The sequence below is a fragment of the Ambystoma mexicanum genome, unplaced genomic scaffold (assembly GCF_040938575.1).
Source record: "Ambystoma mexicanum isolate Mex_15411 unplaced genomic scaffold, UKY_AmexF1_1 Mex_scaf173, whole genome shotgun sequence".
NCBI classification, from domain to species: domain Eukaryota; kingdom Metazoa; phylum Chordata; class Amphibia; order Caudata; family Ambystomatidae; genus Ambystoma; species Ambystoma mexicanum.
In genome coordinates this window covers 1-19796 of record NW_027182406.1, presented here as the reverse complement: position 1 = coordinate 19796, position 19796 = coordinate 1, and the positions used below count along the sequence as shown (strand labels likewise).

General features: G+C 51.4%; 36 non-coding genes across 36 annotated transcripts; all 36 read left to right on the top strand.

Moving 5' to 3' along the window:
- Positions 1 to 289: 289 nt before the first annotated feature.
- Positions 290 to 360, top strand: TRNAG-CCC (transfer RNA glycine (anticodon CCC)). The gene has a single exon. It is a non-coding gene; the product is annotated as a tRNA-Gly (tRNA).
- A 562-nt stretch (positions 361 to 922) lies between these two features.
- Positions 923 to 993, top strand: TRNAG-GCC (transfer RNA glycine (anticodon GCC)). Its single transcript has one exon. It is a non-coding gene; the product is annotated as a tRNA-Gly (tRNA).
- A 986-nt stretch (positions 994 to 1979) lies between these two features.
- Positions 1980 to 2050, top strand: TRNAG-GCC (transfer RNA glycine (anticodon GCC)). The gene has a single exon. It is a non-coding gene; the product is annotated as a tRNA-Gly (tRNA).
- A 350-nt stretch (positions 2051 to 2400) lies between these two features.
- TRNAG-CCC (transfer RNA glycine (anticodon CCC)) lies at positions 2401 to 2471 on the top strand. The gene has a single exon. It is a non-coding gene; the product is annotated as a tRNA-Gly (tRNA).
- Positions 2472 to 3033: 562 nt separating this feature from the next.
- Positions 3034 to 3104, top strand: TRNAG-GCC (transfer RNA glycine (anticodon GCC)). Its single transcript has one exon. It is a non-coding gene; the product is annotated as a tRNA-Gly (tRNA).
- A 350-nt stretch (positions 3105 to 3454) lies between these two features.
- TRNAG-CCC (transfer RNA glycine (anticodon CCC)) lies at positions 3455 to 3525 on the top strand. The gene has a single exon. It is a non-coding gene; the product is annotated as a tRNA-Gly (tRNA).
- Positions 3526 to 4087: 562 nt separating this feature from the next.
- On the top strand, positions 4088 to 4158 carry TRNAG-GCC (transfer RNA glycine (anticodon GCC)). The gene has a single exon. It is a non-coding gene; the product is annotated as a tRNA-Gly (tRNA).
- Positions 4159 to 4508: 350 nt separating this feature from the next.
- Positions 4509 to 4579, top strand: TRNAG-CCC (transfer RNA glycine (anticodon CCC)). Its single transcript has one exon. It is a non-coding gene; the product is annotated as a tRNA-Gly (tRNA).
- Positions 4580 to 5144: 565 nt separating this feature from the next.
- Positions 5145 to 5215, top strand: TRNAG-GCC (transfer RNA glycine (anticodon GCC)). The gene has a single exon. It is a non-coding gene; the product is annotated as a tRNA-Gly (tRNA).
- A 350-nt stretch (positions 5216 to 5565) lies between these two features.
- On the top strand, positions 5566 to 5636 carry TRNAG-CCC (transfer RNA glycine (anticodon CCC)). The gene has a single exon. It is a non-coding gene; the product is annotated as a tRNA-Gly (tRNA).
- A 562-nt stretch (positions 5637 to 6198) lies between these two features.
- Positions 6199 to 6269, top strand: TRNAG-GCC (transfer RNA glycine (anticodon GCC)). The gene has a single exon. It is a non-coding gene; the product is annotated as a tRNA-Gly (tRNA).
- Positions 6270 to 6619: 350 nt separating this feature from the next.
- Positions 6620 to 6690, top strand: TRNAG-CCC (transfer RNA glycine (anticodon CCC)). The gene has a single exon. It is a non-coding gene; the product is annotated as a tRNA-Gly (tRNA).
- Positions 6691 to 7252: 562 nt separating this feature from the next.
- On the top strand, positions 7253 to 7323 carry TRNAG-GCC (transfer RNA glycine (anticodon GCC)). The gene has a single exon. It is a non-coding gene; the product is annotated as a tRNA-Gly (tRNA).
- A 350-nt stretch (positions 7324 to 7673) lies between these two features.
- Positions 7674 to 7744, top strand: TRNAG-CCC (transfer RNA glycine (anticodon CCC)). The gene has a single exon. It is a non-coding gene; the product is annotated as a tRNA-Gly (tRNA).
- Positions 7745 to 8309: 565 nt separating this feature from the next.
- On the top strand, positions 8310 to 8380 carry TRNAG-GCC (transfer RNA glycine (anticodon GCC)). The gene has a single exon. It is a non-coding gene; the product is annotated as a tRNA-Gly (tRNA).
- A 350-nt stretch (positions 8381 to 8730) lies between these two features.
- On the top strand, positions 8731 to 8801 carry TRNAG-CCC (transfer RNA glycine (anticodon CCC)). The gene has a single exon. It is a non-coding gene; the product is annotated as a tRNA-Gly (tRNA).
- Positions 8802 to 9363: 562 nt separating this feature from the next.
- TRNAG-GCC (transfer RNA glycine (anticodon GCC)) lies at positions 9364 to 9434 on the top strand. Its single transcript has one exon. It is a non-coding gene; the product is annotated as a tRNA-Gly (tRNA).
- Positions 9435 to 9784: 350 nt separating this feature from the next.
- TRNAG-CCC (transfer RNA glycine (anticodon CCC)) lies at positions 9785 to 9855 on the top strand. The gene has a single exon. It is a non-coding gene; the product is annotated as a tRNA-Gly (tRNA).
- Positions 9856 to 10420: 565 nt separating this feature from the next.
- Positions 10421 to 10491, top strand: TRNAG-GCC (transfer RNA glycine (anticodon GCC)). The gene has a single exon. It is a non-coding gene; the product is annotated as a tRNA-Gly (tRNA).
- A 350-nt stretch (positions 10492 to 10841) lies between these two features.
- On the top strand, positions 10842 to 10912 carry TRNAG-CCC (transfer RNA glycine (anticodon CCC)). Its single transcript has one exon. It is a non-coding gene; the product is annotated as a tRNA-Gly (tRNA).
- A 562-nt stretch (positions 10913 to 11474) lies between these two features.
- TRNAG-GCC (transfer RNA glycine (anticodon GCC)) lies at positions 11475 to 11545 on the top strand. Its single transcript has one exon. It is a non-coding gene; the product is annotated as a tRNA-Gly (tRNA).
- Positions 11546 to 11895: 350 nt separating this feature from the next.
- On the top strand, positions 11896 to 11966 carry TRNAG-CCC (transfer RNA glycine (anticodon CCC)). The gene has a single exon. It is a non-coding gene; the product is annotated as a tRNA-Gly (tRNA).
- A 565-nt stretch (positions 11967 to 12531) lies between these two features.
- On the top strand, positions 12532 to 12602 carry TRNAG-GCC (transfer RNA glycine (anticodon GCC)). Its single transcript has one exon. It is a non-coding gene; the product is annotated as a tRNA-Gly (tRNA).
- A 350-nt stretch (positions 12603 to 12952) lies between these two features.
- Positions 12953 to 13023, top strand: TRNAG-CCC (transfer RNA glycine (anticodon CCC)). The gene has a single exon. It is a non-coding gene; the product is annotated as a tRNA-Gly (tRNA).
- A 562-nt stretch (positions 13024 to 13585) lies between these two features.
- Positions 13586 to 13656, top strand: TRNAG-GCC (transfer RNA glycine (anticodon GCC)). The gene has a single exon. It is a non-coding gene; the product is annotated as a tRNA-Gly (tRNA).
- Positions 13657 to 14006: 350 nt separating this feature from the next.
- TRNAG-CCC (transfer RNA glycine (anticodon CCC)) lies at positions 14007 to 14077 on the top strand. Its single transcript has one exon. It is a non-coding gene; the product is annotated as a tRNA-Gly (tRNA).
- A 562-nt stretch (positions 14078 to 14639) lies between these two features.
- Positions 14640 to 14710, top strand: TRNAG-GCC (transfer RNA glycine (anticodon GCC)). Its single transcript has one exon. It is a non-coding gene; the product is annotated as a tRNA-Gly (tRNA).
- A 350-nt stretch (positions 14711 to 15060) lies between these two features.
- Positions 15061 to 15131, top strand: TRNAG-CCC (transfer RNA glycine (anticodon CCC)). Its single transcript has one exon. It is a non-coding gene; the product is annotated as a tRNA-Gly (tRNA).
- Positions 15132 to 15696: 565 nt separating this feature from the next.
- On the top strand, positions 15697 to 15767 carry TRNAG-GCC (transfer RNA glycine (anticodon GCC)). The gene has a single exon. It is a non-coding gene; the product is annotated as a tRNA-Gly (tRNA).
- A 350-nt stretch (positions 15768 to 16117) lies between these two features.
- Positions 16118 to 16188, top strand: TRNAG-CCC (transfer RNA glycine (anticodon CCC)). Its single transcript has one exon. It is a non-coding gene; the product is annotated as a tRNA-Gly (tRNA).
- Positions 16189 to 16750: 562 nt separating this feature from the next.
- Positions 16751 to 16821, top strand: TRNAG-GCC (transfer RNA glycine (anticodon GCC)). The gene has a single exon. It is a non-coding gene; the product is annotated as a tRNA-Gly (tRNA).
- A 350-nt stretch (positions 16822 to 17171) lies between these two features.
- On the top strand, positions 17172 to 17242 carry TRNAG-CCC (transfer RNA glycine (anticodon CCC)). Its single transcript has one exon. It is a non-coding gene; the product is annotated as a tRNA-Gly (tRNA).
- Positions 17243 to 17807: 565 nt separating this feature from the next.
- TRNAG-GCC (transfer RNA glycine (anticodon GCC)) lies at positions 17808 to 17878 on the top strand. The gene has a single exon. It is a non-coding gene; the product is annotated as a tRNA-Gly (tRNA).
- Positions 17879 to 18228: 350 nt separating this feature from the next.
- On the top strand, positions 18229 to 18299 carry TRNAG-CCC (transfer RNA glycine (anticodon CCC)). Its single transcript has one exon. It is a non-coding gene; the product is annotated as a tRNA-Gly (tRNA).
- A 562-nt stretch (positions 18300 to 18861) lies between these two features.
- On the top strand, positions 18862 to 18932 carry TRNAG-GCC (transfer RNA glycine (anticodon GCC)). Its single transcript has one exon. It is a non-coding gene; the product is annotated as a tRNA-Gly (tRNA).
- A 350-nt stretch (positions 18933 to 19282) lies between these two features.
- TRNAG-CCC (transfer RNA glycine (anticodon CCC)) lies at positions 19283 to 19353 on the top strand. Its single transcript has one exon. It is a non-coding gene; the product is annotated as a tRNA-Gly (tRNA).
- Positions 19354 to 19796: the final 443 nt, after the last annotated feature.

Genomic DNA, 19796 nt, shown 5'->3' with positions numbered 1-19796 from the left:
ACAAAAAAACAAGCCTTGATTGCCTTGCTTGCCTTATTTCTGCTACTAGCGATCACTCTGCTGATCCCTTTTAGTAGAAGGGGCCGCTGCGCCTTGACTGGAAGCAGGGCAATCTCAGATTATGCAAACAGCTCATAGAGGCCCAGCCCGAGTAGGTGCCAGTCTCACACGTCTGCAAAGGCCTTCAATGAGGCTTTCAGCAGAAGTCAAGAGTTTACGAGTGACCATTCGCATGGAACTGGCAGGTGTGTTAAATCAAGTGCTCTACCGCAGTAATGCTGCTTGTCAGGCATTGGTAGTTCAGTGGTAGAATTCTCGCTTCCCAAGCGGGAGGCCCGGGTTCGATTCCCGGCCAATGCATGGCACTTTTGTAGACGTGTCTCTTGATATTTTAAAAGGCATGGGAAAAGAAAAATGGAAACGGTAGATAAGATGATTGCATTGCTTGTCTGTTTTCTGCGCAAAGAAAGCACTCTGCTGCCCTCTTTTAGCAGAAGATGGAACGGCAGTTTCAACTTAAGGCGGGAAACCTATTATGCAAATAATTCCCAGAAGACCCCAGAAGCCCAGATTGAAAGGGTGTCAGCCTCGTGTGGCTGCAAAGATATCCCCTGAGTCCTGCGGTAGAAGTCTGGCTTTCCTGAGGCACGGTGCTCAGGGAACTGCACTCAGAGTAGCGACCCATACAAAGGCCACCCTCATCTACCAGTGTGCTTGCCTCTGTCCACTTTTCCTGTCTATAGAACCTGGCCGTTCGTGGCCGTTCGTGGCCAAGTGAGTGAGAAGGACTGCCAGGGCAGCGCAGCTCCCATTCACCCACCGGAGCTGGCGCCATCCTCATGCCACTGCAGTGCTCTGTTAAATCAGCTGCTCTGGGCTGCAATGGTCCAGAGCACTGTAGCGCCAGTGTGCAGCATGTAAGGCATTGGTGGTTCAGTGGTAGAATTCTCGCCTGCCACGCGGGAGGCCCGGGTTCGATTCCCGGCCAATGCATGAGCGTTTTGCACATGTACCTTTCGTTGACTTTGAAGCATCGTGAAAAGGAAGAGACCGAACAAAAAAACAAGCCTTGATTGCCTTGCTTGCCTTATTTCTGCTACTAGCGATCACTCTGCTGATCCCTTTTAGTAGAAGGGGCCGCTGCGCCTTGACTGGAAGCAGGGCAATCTCAGATTATGCAAAACGCTCATAGAGGCCCAGCCCGAGTAGGTGCCAGTCTCACACGTCTGCAAAGGCCTTCAATGAGGCTTTCAGCAGAAGTCAAGAGTTTACGAGTGACCATTCGCATGGAACTGGCAGGTGTGTTAAATCAAGCGCTCTACCGCAGTAATGCTGCTTGTCAAGCATTGGTAGTTCAGTGGTAGAATTCTCGCTTCCCAAGCGGGAGGCCCAGGTTCGATTCCCGGCCAATGCATGGCACTTTTGTAGACGTGTCTCTTGATATTTTAAAAGGCATGGGAAAAGAAAAATGGAAACGGTAGATAAGATGATTGCATTGCTTGTCTGTTTTCTGCGCAAAGAAAGCAATCTGCTGCCCTCTTTTAGCAGAAGATGGAACTGCAGTTTCAACTTAAGGCGGGAAACCTTCTATTATGCAAATAATTCCCAGAAGACCCCAGAAGCCCAGATTGAAAGGGTGTCAGCCTCGTGTGGCTGCAAAGATATCCCCTGAGTCCTGCGGTAGAAGTCTGGCTTTCCTGAGGCACGGTGCTCAGGGAACTGCACTCAGAGTAGCGACCCATACAAAGGCCACCCTCATCTACCAGTGTGCTTGCCTCTGTCCACTTTTCCTGTCTATAGAACCTGGCCGTTCGTGGCCGTTCGTGGCCAAGTGAGTGAGAAGGACTGCCAGGGCAGCGCAGCTCCCATTCACCCACCGGAGCTGGCGCCATCCTCATGTCACTGCAGTGCTCTGTTAAATCAGCTGCTCTGGGCTGCAATGGTCCAGAGCACTGTAGCGCCAGTGTGCAGCATGTAAGGCATTGGTGGTTCAGTGGTAGAATTCTCGCCTGCCACGCGGGAGGCCCGGGTTCGATTCCCGGCCAATGCATGAGCGTTTTGCACATGTACCTTTCGTTGACTTTGAAGCATCGTGAAAAGGAAGAGACCGAACAAAAAAACAAGCCTTGATTGCCTTGCTTGCCTTATTTCTGCTACTAGCGATCACTCTGCTGATCCCTTTTAGTAGAAGGGGCCGCTGCGCCTTGACTGGAAGCAGGGCAATCTCAGATTATGCAAACAGCTCATAGAGGCCCAGCCCGAGTAGGTGCCAGTCTCACACGTCTGCAAAGGCCTTCAATGAGGCTTTCAGCAGAAGTCAAGAGTTTACGAGTGACCATTCGCATGGAACTGGCAGGTGTGTTAAATCAAGCGCTCTACCGCAGTAATGCTGCTTGTCAGGCATTGGTAGTTCAGTGGTAGAATTCTCGCTTCCCAAGCGGGAGGCCCGGGTTCGATTCCCGGCCAATGCATGGCACTTTTGTAGACGTGTCTCTTGATATTTTAAAAGGCATGGGAAAAGAAAAATGGAAACGGTAGATAAGATGATTGCATTGCTTGTCTGTTTTCTGCGCAAAGAAAGCACTCTGCTGCCCTCTTTTAGCAGAAGATGGAACGGCAGTTTCAACTTAAGGCGGGAAACCTATTATGCAAATAATTCCCAGAAGACCCCAGAAGCCCAGATTGAAAGGGTGTCAGCCTCGTGTGGCTGCAAAGATATCCCCTGAGTCCTGCGGTAGAAGTCTGGCTTTCCTGAGGCACGGTGCTCAGGGAACTGCACTCAGAGTAGCGACCCATACAAAGGCCACCCTCATCTACCAGTGTGCTTGCCTCTGTCCACTTTTCCTGTCTATAGAACCTGGCCGTTCGTGGCCGTTCGTGGCCAAGTGAGTGAGAAGGACTGCCAGGGCAGCGCAGCTCCCATTCACCCACCGGAGCTGGCGCCATCCTCATGTCACTGCAGTGCTCTGTTAAATCAGCTGCTCTGGGCTGCAATGGTCCAGAGCACTGTAGCGCCAGTGTGCAGCATGTAAGGCATTGGTGGTTCAGTGGTAGAATTCTCGCCTGCCACGCGGGAGGCCCGGGTTCGATTCCCGGCCAATGCATGAGCGTTTTGCACATGTACCTTTCGTTGACTTTGAAGCATCGTGAAAAGGAAGAGACAGAACAAAAAAACAAGCCTTGATTGCCTTGCTTGCCTTATTTCTGCTACTAGCGATCACTCTGCTGATCCCTTTTAGTAGAAGGGGCCGCTGCGCCTTGACTGGAAGCAGGGCAATCTCAGATTATGCAAACAGCTCATAGAGGCCCAGCCCGAGTAGGTGCCAGTCTCACACGTCTGCAAAGGCCTTCAATGAGGCTTTCAGCAGAAGTCAAGAGTTTACGAGTGACCATTCGCATGGAACTGGCAGGTGTGTTAAATCAAGTGCTCTACCGCAGTAATGCTGCTTGTCAGGCATTGGTAGTTCAGTGGTAGAATTCTCGCTTCCCAAGCGGGAGGCCCGGGTTCGATTCCCGGCCAATGCATGGCACTTTTGTAGACGTGTCTCTTGATATTTTAAAAGGCATGGGAAAAGAAAAATGGAAACGGTAGATAAGATGATTGCATTGCTTGTCTGTTTTCTGCGCAAAGAAAGCACTCTGCTGCCCTCTTTTAGCAGAAGATGGAACGGCAGTTTCAACTTAAGGCGGGAAACCTATTATGCAAATAATTCCCAGAAGACCCCAGAAGCCCAGATTGAAAGGGTGTCAGCCTCGTGTGGCTGCAAAGATATCCCCTGAGTCCTGCGGTAGAAGTCTGGCTTTCCTGAGGCACGGTGCTCAGGGAACTGCACTCAGAGTAGCGACCCATACAAAGGCCACCCTCATCTACCAGTGTGCTTGCCTCTGTCCACTTTTCCTGTCTATAGAACCTGGCCGTTCGTGGCCGTTCGTGGCCAAGTGAGTGAGAAGGACTGCCAGGGCAGCGCAGCTCCCATTCACCCACCGGAGCTGGCGCCATCCTCATGCCACTGCAGTGCTCTGTTAAATCAGCTGCTCTGGGCTGCAATGGTCCAGAGCACTGTAGCGCCAGTGTGCAGCATGTAAGGCATTGGTGGTTCAGTGGTAGAATTCTCGCCTGCCACGCGGGAGGCCCGGGTTCGATTCCCGGCCAATGCATGAGCGTTTTGCACATGTACCTTTCGTTGACTTTGAAGCATCGTGAAAAGGAAGAGACCGAACAAAAAAACAAGCCTTGATTGCCTTGCTTGCCTTATTTCTGCTACTAGCGATCACTCTGCTGATCCCTTTTAGTAGAAGGGGCCGCTGCGCCTTGACTGGAAGCAGGGCAATCTCAGATTATGCAAAACGCTCATAGAGGCCCAGCCCGAGTAGGTGCCAGTCTCACACGTCTGCAAAGGCCTTCAATGAGGCTTTCAGCAGAAGTCAAGAGTTTACGAGTGACCATTCGCATGGAACTGGCAGGTGTGTTAAATCAAGCGCTCTACCGCAGTAATGCTGCTTGTCAAGCATTGGTAGTTCAGTGGTAGAATTCTCGCTTCCCAAGCGGGAGGCCCGGGTTCGATTCCCGGCCAATGCATGGCACTTTTGTAGACGTGTCTCTTGATATTTTAAAAGGCATGGGAAAAGAAAAATGGAAACGGTAGATAAGATGATTGCATTGCTTGTCTGTTTTCTGCGCAAAGAAAGCAATCTGCTGCCCTCTTTTAGCAGAAGATGGAACTGCAGTTTCAACTTAAGGCGGGAAACCTTCTATTATGCAAATAATTCCCAGAAGACCCCAGAAGCCCAGATTGAAAGGGTGTCAGCCTCGTGTGGCTGCAAAGATATCCCCTGAGTCCTGCGGTAGAAGTCTGGCTTTCCTGAGGCACGGTGCTCAGGGAACTGCACTCAGAGTAGCGACCCATACAAAGGCCACCCTCATCTACCAGTGTGCTTGCCTCTGTCCACTTTTCCTGTCTATAGAACCTGGCCGTTCGTGGCCGTTCGTGGCCAAGGGAGTGAGAAGGACTGCCAGGGCAGCGCAGCTCCCATTCACCCACCGGAGCTGGCGCCATCCTCATGTCACTGCAGTGCTCTGTTAAATCAGCTGCTCTGGGCTGCAATGGTCCAGAGCACTGTAGCGCCAGTGTGCAGCATGTAAGGCATTGGTGGTTCAGTGGTAGAATTCTCGCCTGCCACGCGGGAGGCCCGGGTTCGATTCCCGGCCAATGCATGAGCGTTTTGCACATGTACCTTTCGTTGACTTTGAAGCATCGTGAAAAGGAAGAGACCGAACAAAAAAACAAGCCTTGATTGCCTTGCTTGCCTTATTTCTGCTACTAGCGATCACTCTGCTGATCCCTTTTAGTAGAAGGGGCCGCTGCGCCTTGACTGGAAGCAGGGCAATCTCAGATTATGCAAACAGCTCATAGAGGCCCAGCCCGAGTAGGTGCCAGTCTCACACGTCTGCAAAGGCCTTCAATGAGGCTTTCAGCAGAAGTCAAGAGTTTACGAGTGACCATTCGCATGGAACTGGCAGGTGTGTTAAATCAAGCGCTCTACCGCAGTAATGCTGCTTGTCAGGCATTGGTAGTTCAGTGGTAGAATTCTCGCTTCCCAAGCGGGAGGCCCGGGTTCGATTCCCGGCCAATGCATGGCACTTTTGTAGACGTGTCTCTTGATATTTTAAAAGGCATGGGAAAAGAAAAATGGAAACGGTAGATAAGATGATTGCATTGCTTGTCTGTTTTCTGCGCAAAGAAAGCACTCTGCTGCCCTCTTTTAGCAGAAGATGGAACGGCAGTTTCAACTTAAGGCGGGAAACCTATTATGCAAATAATTCCCAGAAGACCCCAGAAGCCCAGATTGAAAGGGTGTCAGCCTCGTGTGGCTGCAAAGATATCCCCTGAGTCCTGCGGTAGAAGTCTGGCTTTCCTGAGGCACGGTGCTCAGGGAACTGCACTCAGAGTAGCGACCCATACAAAGGCCACCCTCATCTACCAGTGTGCTTGCCTCTGTCCACTTTTCCTGTCTATAGAACCTGGCCGTTCGTGGCCGTTCGTGGCCAAGTGAGTGAGAAGGACTGCCAGGGCAGCGCAGCTCCCATTCACCCACCGGAGCTGGCGCCATCCTCATGTCACTGCAGTGCTCTGTTAAATCAGCTGCTCTGGGCTGCAATGGTCCAGAGCACTGTAGCGCCAGTGTGCAGCATGTAAGGCATTGGTGGTTCAGTGGTAGAATTCTCGCCTGCCACGCGGGAGGCCCGGGTTCGATTCCCGGCCAATGCATGAGCGTTTTGCACATGTACCTTTCGTTGACTTTGAAGCATCGTGAAAAGGAAGAGACAGAACAAAAAAACAAGCCTTGATTGCCTTGCTTGCCTTATTTCTGCTACTAGCGATCACTCTGCTGATCCCTTTTAGTAGAAGGGGCCGCTGCGCCTTGACTGGAAGCAGGGCAATCTCAGATTATGCAAACAGCTCATAGAGGCCCAGCCCGAGTAGGTGCCAGTCTCACACGTCTGCAAAGGCCTTCAATGAGGCTTTCAGCAGAAGTCAAGAGTTTACGAGTGACCATTCGCATGGAACTGGCAGGTGTGTTAAATCAAGTGCTCTACCGCAGTAATGCTGCTTGTCAGGCATTGGTAGTTCAGTGGTAGAATTCTCGCTTCCCAAGCGGGAGGCCCGGGTTCGATTCCCGGCCAATGCATGGCACTTTTGTAGACGTGTCTCTTGATATTTTAAAAGGCATGGGAAAAGAAAAATGGAAACGGTAGATAAGATGATTGCATTGCTTGTCTGTTTTCTGCGCAAAGAAAGCACTCTGCTGCCCTCTTTTAGCAGAAGATGGAACGGCAGTTTCAACTTAAGGCGGGAAACCTATTATGCAAATAATTCCCAGAAGACCCCAGAAGCCCAGATTGAAAGGGTGTCAGCCTCGTGTGGCTGCAAAGATATCCCCTGAGTCCTGCGGTAGAAGTCTGGCTTTCCTGAGGCACGGTGCTCAGGGAACTGCACTCAGAGTAGCGACCCATACAAAGGCCACCCTCATCTACCAGTGTGCTTGCCTCTGTCCACTTTTCCTGTCTATAGAACCTGGCCGTTCGTGGCCGTTCGTGGCCAAGTGAGTGAGAAGGACTGCCAGGGCAGCGCAGCTCCCATTCACCCACCGGAGCTGGCGCCATCCTCATGTCACTGCAGTGCTCTGTTAAATCAGCTGCTCTGGGCTGCAATGGTCCAGAGCACTGTAGCGCCAGTGTGCAGCATGTAAGGCATTGGTGGTTCAGTGGTAGAATTCTCGCCTGCCACGCGGGAGGCCCGGGTTCGATTCCCGGCCAATGCATGAGCGTTTTGCACATGTACCTTTCGTTGACTTTGAAGCATCGTGAAAAGGAAGAGACCGAACAAAAAAACAAGCCTTGATTGCCTTGCTTGCCTTATTTCTGCTACTAGCGATCACTCTGCTGATCCCTTTTAGTAGAAGGGGCCGCTGCGCCTTGACTGGAAGCAGGGCAATCTCAGATTATGCAAAACGCTCATAGAGGCCCAGCCCGAGTAGGTGCCAGTCTCACACGTCTGCAAAGGCCTTCAATGAGGCTTTCAGCAGAAGTCAAGAGTTTACGAGTGACCATTCGCATGGAACTGGCAGGTGTGTTAAATCAAGCGCTCTACCGCAGTAATGCTGCTTGTCAAGCATTGGTAGTTCAGTGGTAGAATTCTCGCTTCCCAAGCGGGAGGCCTGGGTTCGATTCCCGGCCAATGCATGGCACTTTTGTAGACGTGTCTCTTGATATTTTAAAAGGCATGGGAAAAGAAAAATGGAAACGGTAGATAAGATGATTGCATTGCTTGTCTGTTTTCTGCGCAAAGAAAGCAATCTGCTGCCCTCTTTTAGCAGAAGATGGAACTGCAGTTTCAACTTAAGGCGGGAAACCTTCTATTATGCAAATAATTCCCAGAAGACCCCAGAAGCCCAGATTGAAAGGGTGTCAGCCTCGTGTGGCTGCAAAGATATCCCCTGAGTCCTGCAGTAGAAGTCTGGCTTTCCTGAGGCACGGTGCTCAGGGAACTGCACTCAGAGTAGCGACCCATACAAAGGCCACCCTCATCTACCAGTGTGCTTGCCTCTGTCCACTTTTCCTGTCTATAGAACCTGGCCGTTCGTGGCCGTTCGTGGCCAAGGGAGTGAGAAGGACTGCCAGGGCAGCGCAGCTCCCATTCACCCACCGGAGCTGGCGCCATCCTCATGTCACTGCAGTGCTCTGTTAAATCAGCTGCTCTGGGCTGCAATGGTCCAGAGCACTGTAGCGCCAGTGTGCAGCATGTAAGGCATTGGTGGTTCAGTGGTAGAATTCTCGCCTGCCACGCGGGAGGCCCGGGTTCGATTCCCGGCCAATGCATGAGCGTTTTGCACATGTACCTTTCGTTGACTTTGAAGCATCGTGAAAAGGAAGAGACCGAACAAAAAAACAAGCCTTGATTGCCTTGCTTGCCTTATTTCTGCTACTAGCGATCACTCTGCTGATCCCTTTTAGTAGAAGGGGCCGCTGCGCCTTGACTGGAAGCAGGGCAATCTCAGATTATGCAAACAGCTCATAGAGGCCCAGCCCGAGTAGGTGCCAGTCTCACACGTCTGCAAAGGCCTTCAATGAGGCTTTCAGCAGAAGTCAAGAGTTTACGAGTGACCATTCGCATGGAACTGGCAGGTGTGTTAAATCAAGTGCTCTACCGCAGTAATGCTGCTTGTCAGGCATTGGTAGTTCAGTGGTAGAATTCTCGCTTCCCAAGCGGGAGGCCCGGGTTCGATTCCCGGCCAATGCATGGCACTTTTGTAGACGTGTCTCTTGATATTTTAAAAGGCATGGGAAAAGAAAAATGGAAACGGTAGATAAGATGATTGCATTGCTTGTCTGTTTTCTGCGCAAAGAAAGCACTCTGCTGCCCTCTTTTAGCAGAAGATGGAACGGCAGTTTCAACTTAAGGCGGGAAACCTATTATGCAAATAATTCCCAGAAGACCCCAGAAGCCCAGATTGAAAGGGTGTCAGCCTCGTGTGGCTGCAAAGATATCCCCTGAGTCCTGCGGTAGAAGTCTGGCTTTCCTGAGGCACGGTGCTCAGGGAACTGCACTCAGAGTAGCGACCCATACAAAGGCCACCCTCATCTACCAGTGTGCTTGCCTCTGTCCACTTTTCCTGTCTATAGAACCTGGGCGTTCGTGGCCGTTCGTGGCCAAGTGAGTGAGAAGGACTGCCAGGGCAGCGCAGCTCCCATTCACCCACCGGAGCTGGCGCCATCCTCATGCCACTGCAGTGCTCTGTTAAATCAGCTGCTCTGGGCTGCAATGGTCCAGAGCACTGTAGCGCCAGTGTGCAGCATGTAAGGCATTGGTGGTTCAGTGGTAGAATTCTCGCCTGCCACGCGGGAGGCCCGGGTTCGATTCCCGGCCAATGCATGAGCGTTTTGCACATGTACCTTTCGTTGACTTTGAAGCATCGTGAAAAGGAAGAGACCGAACAAAAAAACAAGCCTTGATTGCCTTGCTTGCCTTATTTCTGCTACTAGCGATCACTCTGCTGATCCCTTTTAGTAGAAGGGGCCGCTGCGCCTTGACTGGAAGCAGGGCAATCTCAGATTATGCAAAACGCTCATAGAGGCCCAGCCCGAGTAGGTGCCAGTCTCACACGTCTGCAAAGGCCTTCAATGAGGCTTTCAGCAGAAGTCAAGAGTTTACGAGTGACCATTCGCATGGAACTGGCAGGTGTGTTAAATCAAGCGCTCTACCGCAGTAATGCTGCTTGTCAAGCATTGGTAGTTCAGTGGTAGAATTCTCGCTTCCCAAGCGGGAGGCCCGGGTTCGATTCCCGGCCAATGCATGGCACTTTTGTAGACGTGTCTCTTGATATTTTAAAAGGCATGGGAAAAGAAAAATGGAAACGGTAGATAAGATGATTGCATTGCTTGTCTGTTTTCTGCGCAAAGAAAGCAATCTGCTGCCCTCTTTTAGCAGAAGATGGAACTGCAGTTTCAACTTAAGGCGGGAAACCTTCTATTATGCAAATAATTCCCAGAAGACCCCAGAAGCCCAGATTGAAAGGGTGTCAGCCTCGTGTGGCTGCAAAGATATCCCCTGAGTCCTGCGGTAGAAGTCTGGCTTTCCTGAGGCACGGTGCTCAGGGAACTGCACTCAGAGTAGCGACCCATACAAAGGCCACCCTCATCTACCAGTGTGCTTGCCTCTGTCCACTTTTCCTGTCTATAGAACCTGGCCGTTCGTGGCCGTTCGTGGCCAAGTGAGTGAGAAGGACTGCCAGGGCAGCGCAGCTCCCATTCACCCACCGGAGCTGGCGCCATCCTCATGTCACTGCAGTGCTCTGTTAAATCAGCTGCTCTGGGCTGCAATGGTCCAGAGCACTGTAGCGCCAGTGTGCAGCATGTAAGGCATTGGTGGTTCAGTGGTAGAATTCTCGCCTGCCACGCGGGAGGCCCGGGTTCGATTCCCGGCCAATGCATGAGCGTTTTGCACATGTACCTTTCGTTGACTTTGAAGCATCGTGAAAAGGAAGAGACCGAACAAAAAAACAAGCCTTGATTGCCTTGCTTGCCTTATTTCTGCTACTAGCGATCACTCTGCTGATCCCTTTTAGTAGAAGGGGCCGCTGCGCCTTGACTGGAAGCAGGGCAATCTCAGATTATGCAAACAGCTCATAGAGGCCCAGCCCGAGTAGGTGCCAGTCTCACACGTCTGCAAAGGCCTTCAATGAGGCTTTCAGCAGAAGTCAAGAGTTTACGAGTGACCATTCGCATGGAACTGGCAGGTGTGTTAAATCAAGTGCTCTACCGCAGTAATGCTGCTTGTCAGGCATTGGTAGTTCAGTGGTAGAATTCTCGCTTCCCAAGCGGGAGGCCCGGGTTCGATTCCCGGCCAATGCATGGCACTTTTGTAGACGTGTCTCTTGATATTTTAAAAGGCATGGGAAAAGAAAAATGGAAACGGTAGATAAGATGATTGCATTGCTTGTCTGTTTTCTGCGCAAAGAAAGCACTCTGCTGCCCTCTTTTAGCAGAAGATGGAACGGCAGTTTCAACTTAAGGCGGGAAACCTATTATGCAAATAATTCCCAGAAGACCCCAGAAGCCCAGATTGAAAGGGTGTCAGCCTCGTGTGGGTGCAAAGATATCCCCTGAGTCCTGCGGTAGAAGTCTGGCTTTCCTGAGGCACGGTGCTCAGGGAACTGCACTCAGAGTAGCGACCCATACAAAGGCCACCCTCATCTACCAGTGTGCTTGCCTCTGTCCACTTTTCCTGTCTATAGAACCTGGCCGTTCGTGGCCGTTCGTGGCCAAGTGAGTGAGAAGGACTGCCAGGGCAGCGCAGCTCCCATTCACCCACCGGAGCTGGCGCCATCCTCATGTCACTGCAGTGCTCTGTTAAATCAGCTGCTCTGGGCTGCAATGGTCCAGAGCACTGTAGCGCCAGTGTGCAGCATGTAAGGCATTGGTGGTTCAGTGGTAGAATTCTCGCCTGCCACGCGGGAGGCCCGGGTTCGATTCCCGGCCAATGCATGAGCGTTTTGCACATGTACCTTTCGTTGACTTTGAAGCATCGTGAAAAGGAAGAGACCGAACAAAAAAACAAGCCTTGATTGCCTTGCTTGCCTTATTTCTGCTACTAGCGATCACTCTGCTGATCCCTTTTAGTAGAAGGGGCCGCTGCGCCTTGACTGGAAGCAGGGCAATCTCAGATTATGCAAAACGCTCATAGAGGCCCAGCCCGAGTAGGTGCCAGTCTCACACGTCTGCAAAGGCCTTCAATGAGGCTTTCAGCAGAAGTCAAGAGTTTACGAGTGACCATTCGCATGGAACTGGCAGGTGTGTTAAATCAAGCGCTCTACCGCAGTAATGCTGCTTGTCAAGCATTGGTAGTTCAGTGGTAGAATTCTCGCTTCCCAAGCGGGAGGCCTGGGTTCGATTCCCGGCCAATGCATGGCACTTTTGTAGACGTGTCTCTTGATATTTTAAAAGGCATGGGAAAAGAAAAATGGAAACGGTAGATAAGATGATTGCATTGCTTGTCTGTTTTCTGCGCAAAGAAAGCAATCTGCTGCCCTCTTTTAGCAGAAGATGGAACTGCAGTTTCAACTTAAGGCGGGAAACCTTCTATTATGCAAATAATTCCCAGAAGACCCCAGAAGCCCAGATTGAAAGGGTGTCAGCCTCGTGTGGCTGCAAAGATATCCCCTGAGTCCTGCAGTAGAAGTCTGGCTTTCCTGAGGCACGGTGCTCAGGGAACTGCACTCAGAGTAGCGACCCATACAAAGGCCACCCTCATCTACCAGTGTGCTTGCCTCTGTCCACTTTTCCTGTCTATAGAACCTGGCCGTTCGTGGCCGTTCGTGGCCAAGGGAGTGAGAAGGACTGCCAGGGCAGCGCAGCTCCCATTCACCCACCGGAGCTGGCGCCATCCTCATGTCACTGCAGTGCTCTGTTAAATCAGCTGCTCTGGGCTGCAATGGTCCAGAGCACTGTAGCGCCAGTGTGCAGCATGTAAGGCATTGGTGGTTCAGTGGTAGAATTCTCGCCTGCCACGCGGGAGGCCCGGGTTCGATTCCCGGCCAATGCATGAGCGTTTTGCACATGTACCTTTCGTTGACTTTGAAGCATCGTGAAAAGGAAGAGACCGAACAAAAAAACAAGCCTTGATTGCCTTGCTTGCCTTATTTCTGCTACTAGCGATCACTCTGCTGATCCCTTTTAGTAGAAGGGGCCGCTGCGCCTTGACTGGAAGCAGGGCAATCTCAGATTATGCAAACAGCTCATAGAGGCCCAGCCCGAGTAGGTGCCAGTCTCACACGTCTGCAAAGGCCTTCAATGAGGCTTTCAGCAGAAGTCAAGAGTTTACGAGTGACCATTCGCATGGAACTGGCAGGTGTGTTAAATCAAGTGCTCTACCGCAGTAATGCTGCTTGTCAGGCATTGGTAGTTCAGTGGTAGAATTCTCGCTTCCCAAGCGGGAGGCCCGGGTTCGATTCCCGGCCAATGCATGGCACTTTTGTAGACGTGTCTCTTGATATTTTAAAAGGCATGGGAAAAGAAAAATGGAAACGGTAGATAAGATGATTGCATTGCTTGTCTGTTTTCTGCGCAAAGAAAGCACTCTGCTGCCCTCTTTTAGCAGAAGATGGAACGGCAGTTTCAACTTAAGGCGGGAAACCTATTATGCAAATAATTCCCAGAAGACCCCAGAAGCCCAGATTGAAAGGGTGTCAGCCTCGTGTGGCTGCAAAGATATCCCCTGAGTCCTGCGGTAGAAGTCTGGCTTTCCTGAGGCACGGTGCTCAGGGAACTGCACTCAGAGTAGCGACCCATACAAAGGCCACCCTCATCTACCAGTGTGCTTGCCTCTGTCCACTTTTCCTGTCTATAGAACCTGGCCGTTCGTGGCCGTTCGTGGCCAAGTGAGTGAGAAGGACTGCCAGGGCAGCGCAGCTCCCATTCACCCACCGGAGCTGGCGCCATCCTCATGTCACTGCAGTGCTCTGTTAAATCAGCTGCTCTGGGCTGCAATGGTCCAGAGCACTGTAGCGCCAGTGTGCAGCATGTAAGGCATTGGTGGTTCAGTGGTAGAATTCTCGCCTGCCACGCGGGAGGCCCGGGTTCGATTCCCGGCCAATGCATGAGCGTTTTGCACATGTACCTTTCGTTGACTTTGAAGCATCGTGAAAAGGAAGAGACAGAACAAAAAAACAAGCCTTGATTGCCTTGCTTGCCTTATTTCTGCTACTAGCGATCACTCTGCTGATCCCTTTTAGTAGAAGGGGCCGCTGCGCCTTGACTGGAAGCAGGGCAATCTCAGATTATGCAAACAGCTCATAGAGGCCCAGCCCGAGTAGGTGCCAGTCTCACACGTCTGCAAAGGCCTTCAATGAGGCTTTCAGCAGAAGTCAAGAGTTTACGAGTGACCATTCGCATGGAACTGGCAGGTGTGTTAAATCAAGTGCTCTACCGCAGTAATGCTGCTTGTCAGGCATTGGTAGTTCAGTGGTAGAATTCTCGCTTCCCAAGCGGGAGGCCCGGGTTCGATTCCCGGCCAATGCATGGCACTTTTGTAGACGTGTCTCTTGATATTTTAAAAGGCATGGGAAAAGAAAAATGGAAACGGTAGATAAGATGATTGCATTGCTTGTCTGTTTTCTGCGCAAAGAAAGCACTCTGCTGCCCTCTTTTAGCAGAAGATGGAACGGCAGTTTCAACTTAAGGCGGGAAACCTATTATGCAAATAATTCCCAGAAGACCCCAGAAGCCCAGATTGAAAGGGTGTCAGCCTCGTGTGGCTGCAAAGATATCCCCTGAGTCCTGCGGTAGAAGTCTGGCTTTCCTGAGGCACGGTGCTCAGGGAACTGCACTCAGAGTAGCGACCCATACAAAGGCCACCCTCATCTACCAGTGTGCTTGCCTCTGTCCACTTTTCCTGTCTATAGAACCTGGCCGTTCGTGGCCGTTCGTGGCCAAGTGAGTGAGAAGGACTGCCAGGGCAGCGCAGCTCCCATTCACCCACCGGAGCTGGCGCCATCCTCATGTCACTGCAGTGCTCTGTTAAATCAGCTGCTCTGGGCTGCAATGGTCCAGAGCACTGTAGCGCCAGTGTGCAGCATGTAAGGCATTGGTGGTTCAGTGGTAGAATTCTCGCCTGCCACGCGGGAGGCCCGGGTTCGATTCCCGGCCAATGCATGAGCGTTTTGCACATGTACCTTTCGTTGACTTTGAAGCATCGTGAAAAGGAAGAGACCGAACAAAAAAACAAGCCTTGATTGCCTTGCTTGCCTTATTTCTGCTACTAGCGATCACTCTGCTGATCCCTTTTAGTAGAAGGGGCCGCTGCGCCTTGACTGGAAGCAGGGCAATCTCAGATTATGCAAAACGCTCATAGAGGCCCAGCCCGAGTAGGTGCCAGTCTCACACGTCTGCAAAGGCCTTCAATGAGGCTTTCAGCAGAAGTCAAGAGTTTACGAGTGACCATTCGCATGGAACTGGCAGGTGTGTTAAATCAAGCGCTCTACCGCAGTAATGCTGCTTGTCAAGCATTGGTAGTTCAGTGGTAGAATTCTCGCTTCCCAAGCGGGAGGCCTGGGTTCGATTCCCGGCCAATGCATGGCACTTTTGTAGACGTGTCTCTTGATATTTTAAAAGGCATGGGAAAAGAAAAATGGAAACGGTAGATAAGATGATTGCATTGCTTGTCTGTTTTCTGCGCAAAGAAAGCAATCTGCTGCCCTCTTTTAGCAGAAGATGGAACTGCAGTTTCAACTTAAGGCGGGAAACCTTCTATTATGCAAATAATTCCCAGAAGACCCCAGAAGCCCAGATTGAAAGGGTGTCAGCCTCGTGTGGCTGCAAAGATATCCCCTGAGTCCTGCAGTAGAAGTCTGGCTTTCCTGAGGCACGGTGCTCAGGGAACTGCACTCAGAGTAGCGACCCATACAAAGGCCACCCTCATCTACCAGTGTGCTTGCCTCTGTCCACTTTTCCTGTCTATAGAACCTGGCCGTTCGTGGCCGTTCGTGGCCAAGGGAGTGAGAAGGACTGCCAGGGCAGCGCAGCTCCCATTCACCCACCGGAGCTGGCGCCATCCTCATGTCACTGCAGTGCTCTGTTAAATCAGCTGCTCTGGGCTGCAATGGTCCAGAGCACTGTAGCGCCAGTGTGCAGCATGTAAGGCATTGGTGGTTCAGTGGTAGAATTCTCGCCTGCCACGCGGGAGGCCCGGGTTCGATTCCCGGCCAATGCATGAGCGTTTTGCACATGTACCTTTCGTTGACTTTGAAGCATCGTGAAAAGGAAGAGACCGAACAAAAAAACAAGCCTTGATTGCCTTGCTTGCCTTATTTCTGCTACTAGCGATCACTCTGCTGATCCCTTTTAGTAGAAGGGGCCGCTGCGCCTTGACTGGAAGCAGGGCAATCTCAGATTATGCAAACAGCTCATAGAGGCCCAGCCCGAGTAGGTGCCAGTCTCACACGTCTGCAAAGGCCTTCAATGAGGCTTTCAGCAGAAGTCAAGAGTTTACGAGTGACCATTCGCATGGAACTGGCAGGTGTGTTAAATCAAGTGCTCTACCGCAGTAATGCTGCTTGTCAGGCATTGGTAGTTCAGTGGTAGAATTCTCGCTTCCCAAGCGGGAGGCCCGGGTTCGATTCCCGGCCAATGCATGGCACTTTTGTAGACGTGTCTCTTGATATTTTAAAAGGCATGGGAAAAGAAAAATGGAAACGGTAGATAAGATGATTGCATTGCTTGTCTGTTTTCTGCGCAAAGAAAGCACTCTGCTGCCCTCTTTTAGCAGAAGATGGAACGGCAGTTTCAACTTAAGGCGGGAAACCTATTATGCAAATAATTCCCAGAAGACCCCAGAAGCCCAGATTGAAAGGGTGTCAGCCTCGTGTGGCTGCAAAGATATCCCCTGAGTCCTGCGGTAGAAGTCTGGCTTTCCTGAGGCACGGTGCTCAGGGAACTGCACTCAGAGTAGCGACCCATACAAAGGCCACCCTCATCTACCAGTGTGCTTGCCTCTGTCCACTTTTCCTGTCTATAGAACCTGGGCGTTCGTGGCCGTTCGTGGCCAAGTGAGTGAGAAGGACTGCCAGGGCAGCGCAGCTCCCATTCACCCACCGGAGCTGGCGCCATCCTCATGCCACTGCAGTGCTCTGTTAAATCAGCTGCTCTGGGCTGCAATGGTCCAGAGCACTGTAGCGCCAGTGTGCAGCATGTAAGGCATTGGTGGTTCAGTGGTAGAATTCTCGCCTGCCACGCGGGAGGCCCGGGTTCGATTCCCGGCCAATGCATGAGCGTTTTGCACATGTACCTTTCGTTGACTTTGAAGCATCGTGAAAAGGAAGAGACCGAACAAAAAAACAAGCCTTGATTGCCTTGCTTGCCTTATTTCTGCTACTAGCGATCACTCTGCTGATCCCTTTTAGTAGAAGGGGCCGCTGCGCCTTGACTGGAAGCAGGGCAATCTCAGATTATGCAAAACGCTCATAGAGGCCCAGCCCGAGTAGGTGCCAGTCTCACACGTCTGCAAAGGCCTTCAATGAGGCTTTCAGCAGAAGTCAAGAGTTTACGAGTGACCATTCGCATGGAACTGGCAGGTGTGTTAAATCAAGCGCTCTACCGCAGTAATGCTGCTTGTCAAGCATTGGTAGTTCAGTGGTAGAATTCTCGCTTCCCAAGCGGGAGGCCCGGGTTCGATTCCCGGCCAATGCATGGCACTTTTGTAGACGTGTCTCTTGATATTTTAAAAGGCATGGGAAAAGAAAAATGGAAACGGTAGATAAGATGATTGCATTGCTTGTCTGTTTTCTGCGCAAAGAAAGCAATCTGCTGCCCTCTTTTAGCAGAAGATGGAACTGCAGTTTCAACTTAAGGCGGGAAACCTTCTATTATGCAAATAATTCCCAGAAGACCCCAGAAGCCCAGATTGAAAGGGTGTCAGCCTCGTGTGGCTGCAAAGATATCCCCTGAGTCCTGCGGTAGAAGTCTGGCTTTCCTGAGGCACGGTGCTCAGGGAACTGCACTCAGAGTAGCGACCCATACAAAGGCCACCCTCATCTACCAGTGTGCTTGCCTCTGTCCACTTTTCCTGTCTATAGAACCTGGCCGTTCGTGGCCGTTCGTGGCCAAGTGAGTGAGAAGGACTGCCAGGGCAGCGCAGCTCCCATTCACCCACCGGAGCTGGCGCCATCCTCATGTCACTGCAGTGCTCTGTTAAATCAGCTGCTCTGGGCTGCAATGGTCCAGAGCACTGTAGCGCCAGTGTGCAGCATGTAAGGCATTGGTGGTTCAGTGGTAGAATTCTCGCCTGCCACGCGGGAGGCCCGGGTTCGATTCCCGGCCAATGCATGAGCGTTTTGCACATGTACCTTTCGTTGACTTTGAAGCATCGTGAAAAGGAAGAGACCGAACAAAAAAACAAGCCTTGATTGCCTTGCTTGCCTTATTTCTGCTACTAGCGATCACTCTGCTGATCCCTTTTAGTAGAAGGGGCCGCTGCGCCTTGACTGGAAGCAGGGCAATCTCAGATTATGCAAACAGCTCATAGAGGCCCAGCCCGAGTAGGTGCCAGTCTCACACGTCTGCAAAGGCCTTCAATGAGGCTTTCAGCAGAAGTCAAGAGTTTACGAGTGACCATTCGCATGGAACTGGCAGGTGTGTTAAATCAAGTGCTCTACCGCAGTAATGCTGCTTGTCAGGCATTGGTAGTTCAGTGGTAGAATTCTCGCTTCCCAAGCGGGAGGCCCGGGTTCGATTCCCGGCCAATGCATGGCACTTTTGTAGACGTGTCTCTTGATATTTTAAAAGGCATGGGAAAAGAAAAATGGAAACGGTAGATAAGATGATTGCATTGCTTGTCTGTTTTCTGCGCAAAGAAAGCACTCTGCTGCCCTCTTTTAGCAGAAGATGGAACGGCAGTTTCAACTTAAGGCGGGAAACCTATTATGCAAATAATTCCCAGAAGACCCCAGAAGCCCAGATTGAAAGGGTGTCAGCCTCGTGTGGGTGCAAAGATATCCCCTGAGTCCTGCGGTAGAAGTCTGGCTTTCCTGAGGCACGGTGCTCAGGGAACTGCACTCAGAGTAGCGACCCATACAAAGGCCACCCTCATCTACCAGTGTGCTTGCCTCTGTCCACTTTTCCTGTCTATAGAACCTGGCCGTTCGTGGCCGTTCGTGGCCAAGTGAGTGAGAAGGACTGCCAGGGCAGCGCAGCTCCCATTCACCCACCGGAGCTGGCGCCATCCTCATGTCACTGCAGTGCTCTGTTAAATCAGCTGCTCTGGGCTGCAATGGTCCAGAGCACTGTAGCGCCAGTGTGCAGCATGTAAGGCATTGGTGGTTCAGTGGTAGAATTCTCGCCTGCCACGCGGGAGGCCCGGGTTCGATTCCCGGCCAATGCATGAGCGTTTTGCACATGTACCTTTCGTTGACTTTGAAGCATCGTGAAAAGGAAGAGACCGAACAAAAAAACAAGCCTTGATTGCCTTGCTTGCCTTATTTCTGCTACTAGCGATCACTCTGCTGATCCCTTTTAGTAGAAGGGGCCGCTGCGCCTTGACTGGAAGCAGGGCAATCTCAGATTATGCAAAACGCTCATAGAGGCCCAGCCCGAGTAGGTGCCAGTCTCACACGTCTGCAAAGGCCTTCAATGAGGCTTTCAGCAGAAGTCAAGAGTTTACGAGTGACCATTCGCATGGAACTGGCAGGTGTGTTAAATCAAGCGCTCTACCGCAGTAATGCTGCTTGTCAAGCATTGGTAGTTCAGTGGTAGAATTCTCGCTTCCCAAGCGGGAGGCCTGGGTTCGATTCCCGGCCAATGCATGGCACTTTTGTAGACGTGTCTCTTGATATTTTAAAAGGCATGGGAAAAGAAAAATGGAAACGGTAGATAAGATGATTGCATTGCTTGTCTGTTTTCTGCGCAAAGAAAGCAATCTGCTGCCCTCTTTTAGCAGAAGATGGAACTGCAGTTTCAACTTAAGGCGGGAAACCTTCTATTATGCAAATAATTCCCAGAAGACCCCAGAAGCCCAGATTGAAAGGGTGTCAGCCTCGTGTGGCTGCAAAGATATCCCCTGAGTCCTGCAGTAGAAGTCTGGCTTTCCTGAGGCACGGTGCTCAGGGAACTGCACTCAGAGTAGCGACCCATACAAAGGCCACCCTCATCTACCAGTGTGCTTGCCTCTGTCCACTTTTCCTGTCTATAGAACCTGGCCGTTCGTGGCCGTTCGTGGCCAAGGGAGTGAGAAGGACTGCCAGGGCAG